The following is a 9,390-nucleotide window of genomic DNA, read 5'->3' as shown; positions in this document are numbered from 1 at the left end:
AGAGCCAAATATAAAAGTCTCGGATGTGAGTTTGATGATATAAGAATGGAATAAGGTGAGAATATTGCTCAATATTTTAAAAGGATAGAAGAAGTTGTTAATACAATAAGAGGAGCTACTAGTATTATAGATGATTATACTATACTAAGCAAAGTTTTAAACACATTATTGCCTATATATGCTATTAGAGTTTCTGCAATTCAAGAACTAAGATACATACTAGGGAATAAACTATCACTTGAAGCTTTGGTAGGTAGACTCACTACTTTTGAGCTATCTAACTTTGATAATTACAGACCTAAAAAAATTGAATCTTCTTTCAAAGCTAAGGTATCATCAAAGTAACCTAATGAAAAGAAGAAAAAGAAAAAGAAGTATGTATCTAGTGGTAGTGATATACATGAGGAGGATGTTGAACAACTTGAAGCACTACTAGAAAGAAGATTACACAAATTTAAAGGCAAGTTCAAAGGTAGGTTACCCATCACTTGTTTCAATTGCAATGAGGTTGGTCATATTGCTACTAGATGTCTAGAGAATAAGAACTATAGAGGTGGTGAAAACTACAAGAGTAGAAGAGATGAAGACATCAAGAATTACAAAGACAAAGGCAAGAAGTCATGCTACATTGCTGAAGAGGAAACAAAAGAAGAATCTAATGAACATGATGATGAAGTGGTGTATGTTGCAATGAAGGACAAATATGATGAAGATGACACAACTACACTTGTAACTTGTGTGAACAAGAATGATAGATGGACCATTGACAGTGGGTGTTCACATCACATGACTAGAGACAAAAGTAAGTTCATTAACCTATATTGTTATGATGCAAAAAGTGAAGAAGGTATATTCCTAAGATACTCTACAAGAAGTAAAGCTTGTAAGTGTTTAAATACCAACACTAAGAAAATTTTAGAAAGTGAAAATGTGAACTTTGATGAATATACAGAGGTATATGAGGCAAACTTGTGAAGATGCTGATGAAGATTCTATGAGTAAATAGCAAGTTTCAGCGATTACCGAGTCACGCCCTATGAATGCTGAGTTGCATTAAGGAATCGAGCTACATATAGATGCTAACTTATAGAATACAATGGATACACATTCTAATTTTGAGATTAGTGTACATGAAAGAGATGCTAAGGTATAGGAAAAAGATGTACATAGTGACTTAGAAGTTGAAAGAAAAAAATGAAGAAACAAGAGTTGAACCAAGATTGTCTAAGTATCTCAAAAGACATCATCCTGTTGCTCAAATCATTGGAGATGAAGATGCTATACCAATGATAAGAAAAAATTTGAGAAATGATACATGTTTGTTGAGCATAAAGGTACCCAGATTAGTGAGAGATGCATTAGAAGATGTTGACTAGAGTAAAGCCACGGAAGAAGAGATTCAACAAATTGAGTTAAACAAAACAAGGACTCTAGTTCCTAGACCAGAAGACAAAAATGTGATTAGTACCAAGTGGGTATTTAGAAAAAAGCTAGATGAAAATGGTGAAGTCACAAGGAACAAAGAAAGACTAGTTTGCAAGGGATATGGACAAGAAGAATAAATTGAATATGGAATGACATTTGTCCCTATTGTTAGATTGGAAGGAGTAAGAACTCTACTTGCTTATTCAGCATACAAATGTTTCAAAGTTTATCAAATGGATGTTAAACCTACATTTTTAAATGGTATATTAGAGGAAGAGGTTCATAGAATAGCCAGAAGAATTCATTGATGTTAACAATAAGAACATGGTATGTAGACTACACAAGTCTTTATATGGTCTGAAACAAGCACCAAGAGCATGGTATGAGAGACTTCATAATTATCTTGTGAAGATTGGATTTGAAAGGAGTGATGATAATAGCAATATATAAATGAAGATAAAGAAAGGAAAGCTATTTTTTTATCTAATTTTTTTGTTGATGATATCATATTTGAGGTCAAAATGCTTTATGTAAGGATTTTGCAAATCAGATGAAGCAAGAATTTGAGAAGTCTATGTTTTGAGAGATCAACTTTTTTGTCTTCTTGCAAGTATATCAGATGAAATATGGTATATACATCACTTAGTCAAAGTATGACAAGGAAATATTGAAAACTTTTAGATTGGAGGATTCCAAACTAGTAAGTACACCTATGGTAACATGAGACAAGTTGTCAAAGAATGATGATTTAGCTAAGGTGAATCAAACATTGTACAAATCTATGATTGGAAAATTGCAATATGTAGTACATAGTAGACTTGATATTGCATTATCTATAGCGATAGTTGCAGTATTCACTGCTAATCCTAGGGAATATCATTTGATTGCTATAAAGAGAATAATGAGATATCTAAAAGGAATAGAAGAGTTTGGTCTATACTATAAGAAGAATGAAAATTTTGAATTGAGAGCCTACACTAATGTTGATTGGGCTAGAAACATTGATGACAAAAAGAGCACCAGTGGAGGAGCATATTTCTTAGGCAAGAGGCTAGTTACATGGACTAGCAAAAAATAAAATTGCACTTCACAATCTATTGCTAGAGTTGAGTATGTTGCTACTATTGTAAATTGTACAAACATTGTATGGATCAAACAACTACTCAAAGGCATGAAGGAAGAGATCATAGAACCAATGATACTTTATTGTGATAATACAAGTGCTATCAATATATCAAAGAATATTGTGATGCATAGAAAGACTAAGCACATTGCAATAAAATATCATTACTTGAGAGAATTAGTTCAAGATAAAGAGGTGAAGATGGAATATGTCAACACAAAGGAAAAAATTGCTGAAATCTTCACAAAAGAATTACCTAAGGATGCTCATGAGTATCTATGAAGTAAATTAGGGGTGATACCCCTATCTAAGTCTATCTAAGTAACAAGAGGAGTTCCTTGCATCAAACAAGTTTATGTTCATATGTTACACATTGATGCAAAGGATCTTACTTTAGGGTAACAATATCGAATGAATTCAATCATATAGTAAATATTATAAAAGGTTCATATACTATAAGTTGGTAGAAGATAAATTTGTTTTAAGATAGTATAACTGAATGATTTGATAAAAATTGTTATATCTCTAAGATATTCAAGCATGCTTTAGATTTTTAAAATGTTGTACAATTATAATTTTTTAGAAGATAAGCATTTCATAAAACTATAGTAGTCTAATTTTTTGATAGAACTTATTATACACATCAATCTAGATTATTATTATTCCAACATTGAGGGACCCTACAAAAGATCCCGCTAATAAATAAAAAATCACCGTGATGCCAAATGAACATACTACCCTCCAATATAAAAAGAAAACATGAAATATGTATAGGATCTCTTGATTAATAACTATATACTCTATGTCAATTTTCACAATGATTTGTACTCTTCTTATACTAACCAATCGACATTAAAAATCTATTGTACATTCTTTTGTGGTTATATTATGATTGGGTATTAGGAATCTTCATAAGCATACAAGTGGAAAAAAAAAAAACTTCTATGTAATTTTCCTTGGGCTATATTATGTTTTGAATCATTTTATTTTGTTTGTCTATTGTGCTTGTTTTGAACCAATTGACAAACAAACAAATAAATGTAAAAACCAATAGAATAGGTGTCATAAACTAGAATTTTATAAAATAAAAATGTTGAATTACTCCAGCTTGAGTGAAAAAGTTAGTGTGGCATTTTGTGTCTTACTAAACTTGTCAATCATTCCAATATTCTATTGTACAACCATCCTATTTTATTGTTTTTCTTTATACATTATTCCATATGAGACTCCATATTTCCTATAATGAGTTAAGTATTTTAATGAATAGAGATAAATTTTGACATAATTTATTATCCTAAGAATTTAGTGATTACTTCCTAATTAGTCTTATCATCAGTATACTTATGTTAGGAAATGTATACTGAAAGTCATTTCATAGGACATTTCCATTAGGTTCTATGATTCATGTCCTAACATATGATTAAACTTATCTTTTCTTCCATTCAATCATAAATCAATATTTTTTTCTAAAAATGTTTCATGATTGTTACTTACTTAGAAATCCTATGTTCAATTATTATTCCTTGTACATAGTTTCTCATTCGATCCTATCATTTTTATCCTTAATTAAAAATATCGATCTCATTGTCCATTTATCTTTCAATAAAAAGACAATCACTCATCCATGATTTTATCATCACCATTTTCTCTCTTAGGCTATCAATCACATCAATCTTTCATCCATGTACAAATGAGAAGCTTACATAAGGACTCTTAAGAGAGACAAAAGAAAGAAAATTTGAGAATCAATGAAAAAAAAGAGAAAAATCCTATAATATTGGCAATAAGGAAGAAGAGTTTCTTATTTAATCCTTATCAAAATAAATCCAATCTTTAAGATGTGAAATTCAAGACCTAAAGGAAGAAATGAATACACCATCCAACAACTCCTTATGTTAAGATAATTTTTCCTTTCCTCTATTATCATGATTCATCCATATCTTCATCTCCTGCAAACATAAATTCTACTTCACAATCTCATATAAATATCATTTTTGATCAAGAGACTTCTTCAAAATCTCAAGAGAATATGTAATGCACCACTAGTAAACCCAAGAGAAGTTAACCTATAATGATACTATGTTTTCCAAAAAAATTATTTGAAAGATTAAAATGTAGAAGTGATAATAAAGTGGAAGCATAACTCAAACACACATGTCATACATGCATAATGAAAATAATACAATTACATTTTTCAAGTGTTCCATAACATTGAATCACATATATAAGTTTAAATAAGTCAGTTTTGTTAGTTAAACTAGTCTATTACATAAGAATAACTACATGCACAAAATCTCATAATAGAATATGCAAGTACAAAAGGGTGCATACTCATCCACTCCACATGTCATAAGGTATGATATGCTAAAAGAATATATATCATGATAAGAACATCATCTCATAGAATCTCAACAATTGAAGTTCAAAAATACAAACTAGGAACATTCAACATAATCATGAAGTAGAAAGAATGGAACATATGCATCAATGGTATATCTAGCACTGTTGTCCATCTATTGGATCTTAGTGGAAAATAATCAGTATCTCTCAACATCATGGAACTTAAATATCCTGAATCACATTGTGTTGTAGAGATAGTCTAATGGTCCAATTGAATATCAATCCACAAATCATAGCAAGATTGTAAGTCTCAATATCCTAAAAGCAATTTATCTCAAATGTACTAAGTACACAAGGTAATACCTAATCCTAGAAACAATATGACACATAAGAAACCTAATGTGCATAAGGGAGAGTATCATCATGTAGGTCAACTCTAAGGGTACCCTTGCAATCTCTCAAGACCCTGACCCCCTAGTGACTCTACAAGACATCAGTATCCTTCCATATAGAAAAAGCATACCAATGAAGCAAGGTTGCAATAAAGAATTATATGTACACTCCCATACTAGTCTATACTATCACTCAAGGAATCAAAGAGGCAAAAAATTGACATCTTGCTAATTCATTTTCATCCCATTAATGAAAATGTTATTACTTATTAATACTACTTACAATGAGTTACCCAAGAAGCTTCTTTAGGGCTCTGCTCTGACCCCCATCACAATCCACTTCCCAACATACATATAGATAACCTACCTTAAGCATATAGAAAAGCATCTCATAAAATTACCATAACCACATTAATTATATAAAAGAAACTAAAATCATAGATAGATCATATATTTAAAACCTTAGTAGGTCACATGGAAAGAATAACAACACATGAGCTCACATAGAAAATTGGTTCTCATCACTAAATTCATGAGGTATAGAACATTGTTTGGGGGTGAAGCAATGAGAAATAAACAACAACACATAAAACTAATCATAAAATCAACCACTTCACAAGCCTCTGGTAAACACTCCTATTTGGCCAAACTAAAATATTTCCTCAAAACATGTCAAGAAGAAGACAAGAAAAAAAAAAAAACATCACTACTGACAATAAAACAAGTGTAGTTATTTAACCATTCTACTTTTCTTTTAAATAATATTTCGTAAAGTTTTCTTTCAAATTAAAGTCAAATTTTTCCTTTATAGAAGTTCCTTGGTAGAAATAGTTCCAAGTTTAGTTTTATCATTAAACCCTCCCTAGTTTATGTAGTTTAGAAGGACTTATTCCTAATAAAATTATGGCTTTGTTTCATTCACAAAAATAGTGATTACTATTTCCTCAAAAGATAACAATATTCTAAATTAAGAGAATCGTCAAAGAACAAATGTTTATATAATACAATATAACATAACTCGAATCCATCTTAATTAAATTTTAAATCTGCAAGATGTAATGCCAAATAATAATCTATTTCAAAATAAAATAAATGGGTGTGTGGAGGATCATGGTCAACCAAACTATGCTCTTAAGTTGCAATAAAAAATCACTAAATCATGGTTATGTCAACTTGATGTGCAATTTTCAACTGGTTATGAACTTTATATCGAAATGTTGAGAGAAAAAAATCTATGGGAAATTGGATTTAGTTTCTAAGTTATTAGGCCTTATCTATAAATAACTAAAAATTGATTGGTCAATAATTTGAATTTTGATTTAATAGTACAAAAATTACAGGACAAGAGTAAGAAGTAGACGTATGTCTGACCATCATAACCAAAATCAAATGATAATATTTTTAAATAATATTATCGATATAAGATGTAGACTCATGCTTAGATGTGACACATATTTTTTGGTATTTTTATTCAAAATAAATAATTAATTATCAATTTTCTACTATAGTATTTTTGGAATTAAAAAAATCTTGTTCTTGACCACCTTAACAAATTCAAAACTCTACAAAATTTAATTTTTCATTTGTCTTTCCTTATAGTCAAAGAAGAATAGAATGTGAAGAATCTTTTGGATTTCAAAATTGTTTTACAATTTAAAAGTTATAGTTATTTTTCAATCAGTGTGTCAATCAAGCTTTATACATAACTGCATTAGAAAATAAGTAATAATTACTTACATAACTCATAATTTGACAAACATTACATTTATGGAAAGATAAGAACATTCTTAAGAAACTCTTTTCATTTCATCAAATTTGGGTGAAAAAAATGTTGCTAGCTTCATGTTTTAAGTAAAAAAAACATGCAAAAATTGGCTTAAAACACATTTTTGGGACATTTTTAAAGTTGACAATGTATGGTTGGTATCTTAAGATATACTATGCATTATAAAGGTATTAATATTTTCTTTTGGTATCAGGATGGGTGGAAAAATGGTTGGAATATATTCCCAAATGATTTGAGGCATTTCAAAATTAAATATTTTTCATATTGTCACTTTTCAGCATACCATGATCTGGCACATACCCAAATTTAGTAACAATATATTCCAAAATAAATTAAACTCAATAATATTCTATTTTAAAATAAATTAAATTAAATTTTATCCTAAACCAAATTATATATATATATATATATAATATTTAAAGAAAAAAATGAAAATCAAGTTGTAAACATTGTTGCCTTTGGTAGCCTTGTCTACCTTGAGCAGAATGCAAACTGCCTTTGGCAGATGCATGTTGCCTAAGGCCCACATGTGGGAGAAGGAGAGAAGGGGGGTGAGGGTGGTGGCCCCTGCCACATCCCCCCAACCTCCCTCCTCACAAAAATAATTTGTAATCAATTGAATTTACTAATTAACAATCTTTCATTCGTTACAAGCTCGACTTGAATTGATCTTCTGAAATTCACATCTTTCCAATGAGGGTTTCAATTTAATTTTTCCTAGATCATTTAATCACGAAGAAAATTAACTTTTTTTACAACTAGGATTTCCATTCTTCTACAAAATTTACAGAAGTGAAATCAAATTTCACAAATCAAACATAGTGATTTTCTTATTTCTTCAAGGCACAAAGAAGACAAAAGTTCTTAAAGAATTTTCAAAAATGGATTTATTTAGATCCCTACCTCAATATGATGCTAATCAAAACCAATGAATTCTTTTACTCATGAAGTTCTTATCCCAAAAGTCCACAGAGAAAATCTTGCTTGGCAATTCTAAAGATACTCCTCCAAACCTGTGTGTGGAGAAATGAACTCCAATTCCCAATTAAAGGTCTCTAACCCCAGAACTAGGGCTTCCATTTTCCAAAATGTCTTATCACTTAAATAATTTTCTTTTTATTTTATTTTAAATAAATTCTCCATGCATACTTATTGACATTTATATTTTGTTTTATTTTTTAAGTTTTAGGTTTCCAGTCGGCTTAATTTAGCAAGCTACTTCTATATAATAATACTATTATAAAATTTTTAAACAATTTTAAATTCTTTCTATTTAAAGAGAGACTTCTAAATTTACAAAGGCTAAATTAACCAATTGCGATTTCACCAACTTTAGCATTTAGGAAAATTTAATTATTGTTAATTCAAAAGTTAGACTTTTCAACTAAATCTTTTAATTCAACACTTTTTATTTAATTAATTATCAATCAATTCAATAAAATATAATAAATTTTTTTCCTTTCTATAGTTTTTCCATTTAAATTACTAATTTATTTAATTCCTTTGGCTATCTAATTATACTTCAAGTTACAAAGTAAACTGCGTACTCACAAAAAACTCAACAAGTAAACAAAGCATTAACATCAATCTCAAGGCTTAAGTTGTTGAATTCACATAACCTTGATGAATTCAAAACCATAGAGAGATCATATACTTTTTCTTTGCCATTGGATGAACTAGCTCAGCATTGGGATATGGACTTGAAAATTGTCTCCCCTATTTCCCATTGAGATATTGGGATAAGGAACACTCATCCTGGTGATTCAAGGAAGTCGATGCCCAATACCTACAACTTACATAAATTTGAGCATACACACACAAAAATTACATTGGAAATGGTGGGGACTAGTACAGTGTGTAGATCCTGACTATGAGGGGATTACAAATCCCTCCCTTAACCACATCAGTTGCGATAAATAGAAAAGTAAAACATACATGTGCACCATACACATGCAAGTATGGTTTAAGTATCCATAATCCATATGAACATCATTATCAATCTAACTATAATAGTTATATTAAAGCATTTAAACATCATCACATGAATAAGCATGAATCACAATAACACATCCAATATCCCAAGTACAAAGTATCTCATCAAATATATAAGAAAATCATGAAGATAGTATCAATCAACTAGGTAACCAATATCACTACATCAAATAAAAAATCATTAAAATTGGCCTAAAAGTTCTTAGGAATATAATTGAAAAAAAAAGAAATAAACAAAAAGGGGGCTTACTCCTAGAAGCCTACAAATGAGAATAAAATTTGAAAAGCCTAATTTGCAAGGCCTATTGGACTGCTCCCCACTACAAAAGGTT

This window comes from Cupressus sempervirens, chromosome 4 (genome assembly GCF_028749045.1).
Source record: "Cupressus sempervirens isolate cs-2001-9-10 chromosome 4, ASM2874904v1, whole genome shotgun sequence".
In the NCBI taxonomy this organism is placed as follows: domain Eukaryota; kingdom Viridiplantae; phylum Streptophyta; class Pinopsida; order Cupressales; family Cupressaceae; genus Cupressus; species Cupressus sempervirens.
Note: the sequence above shows the minus strand (reverse complement) of the source record.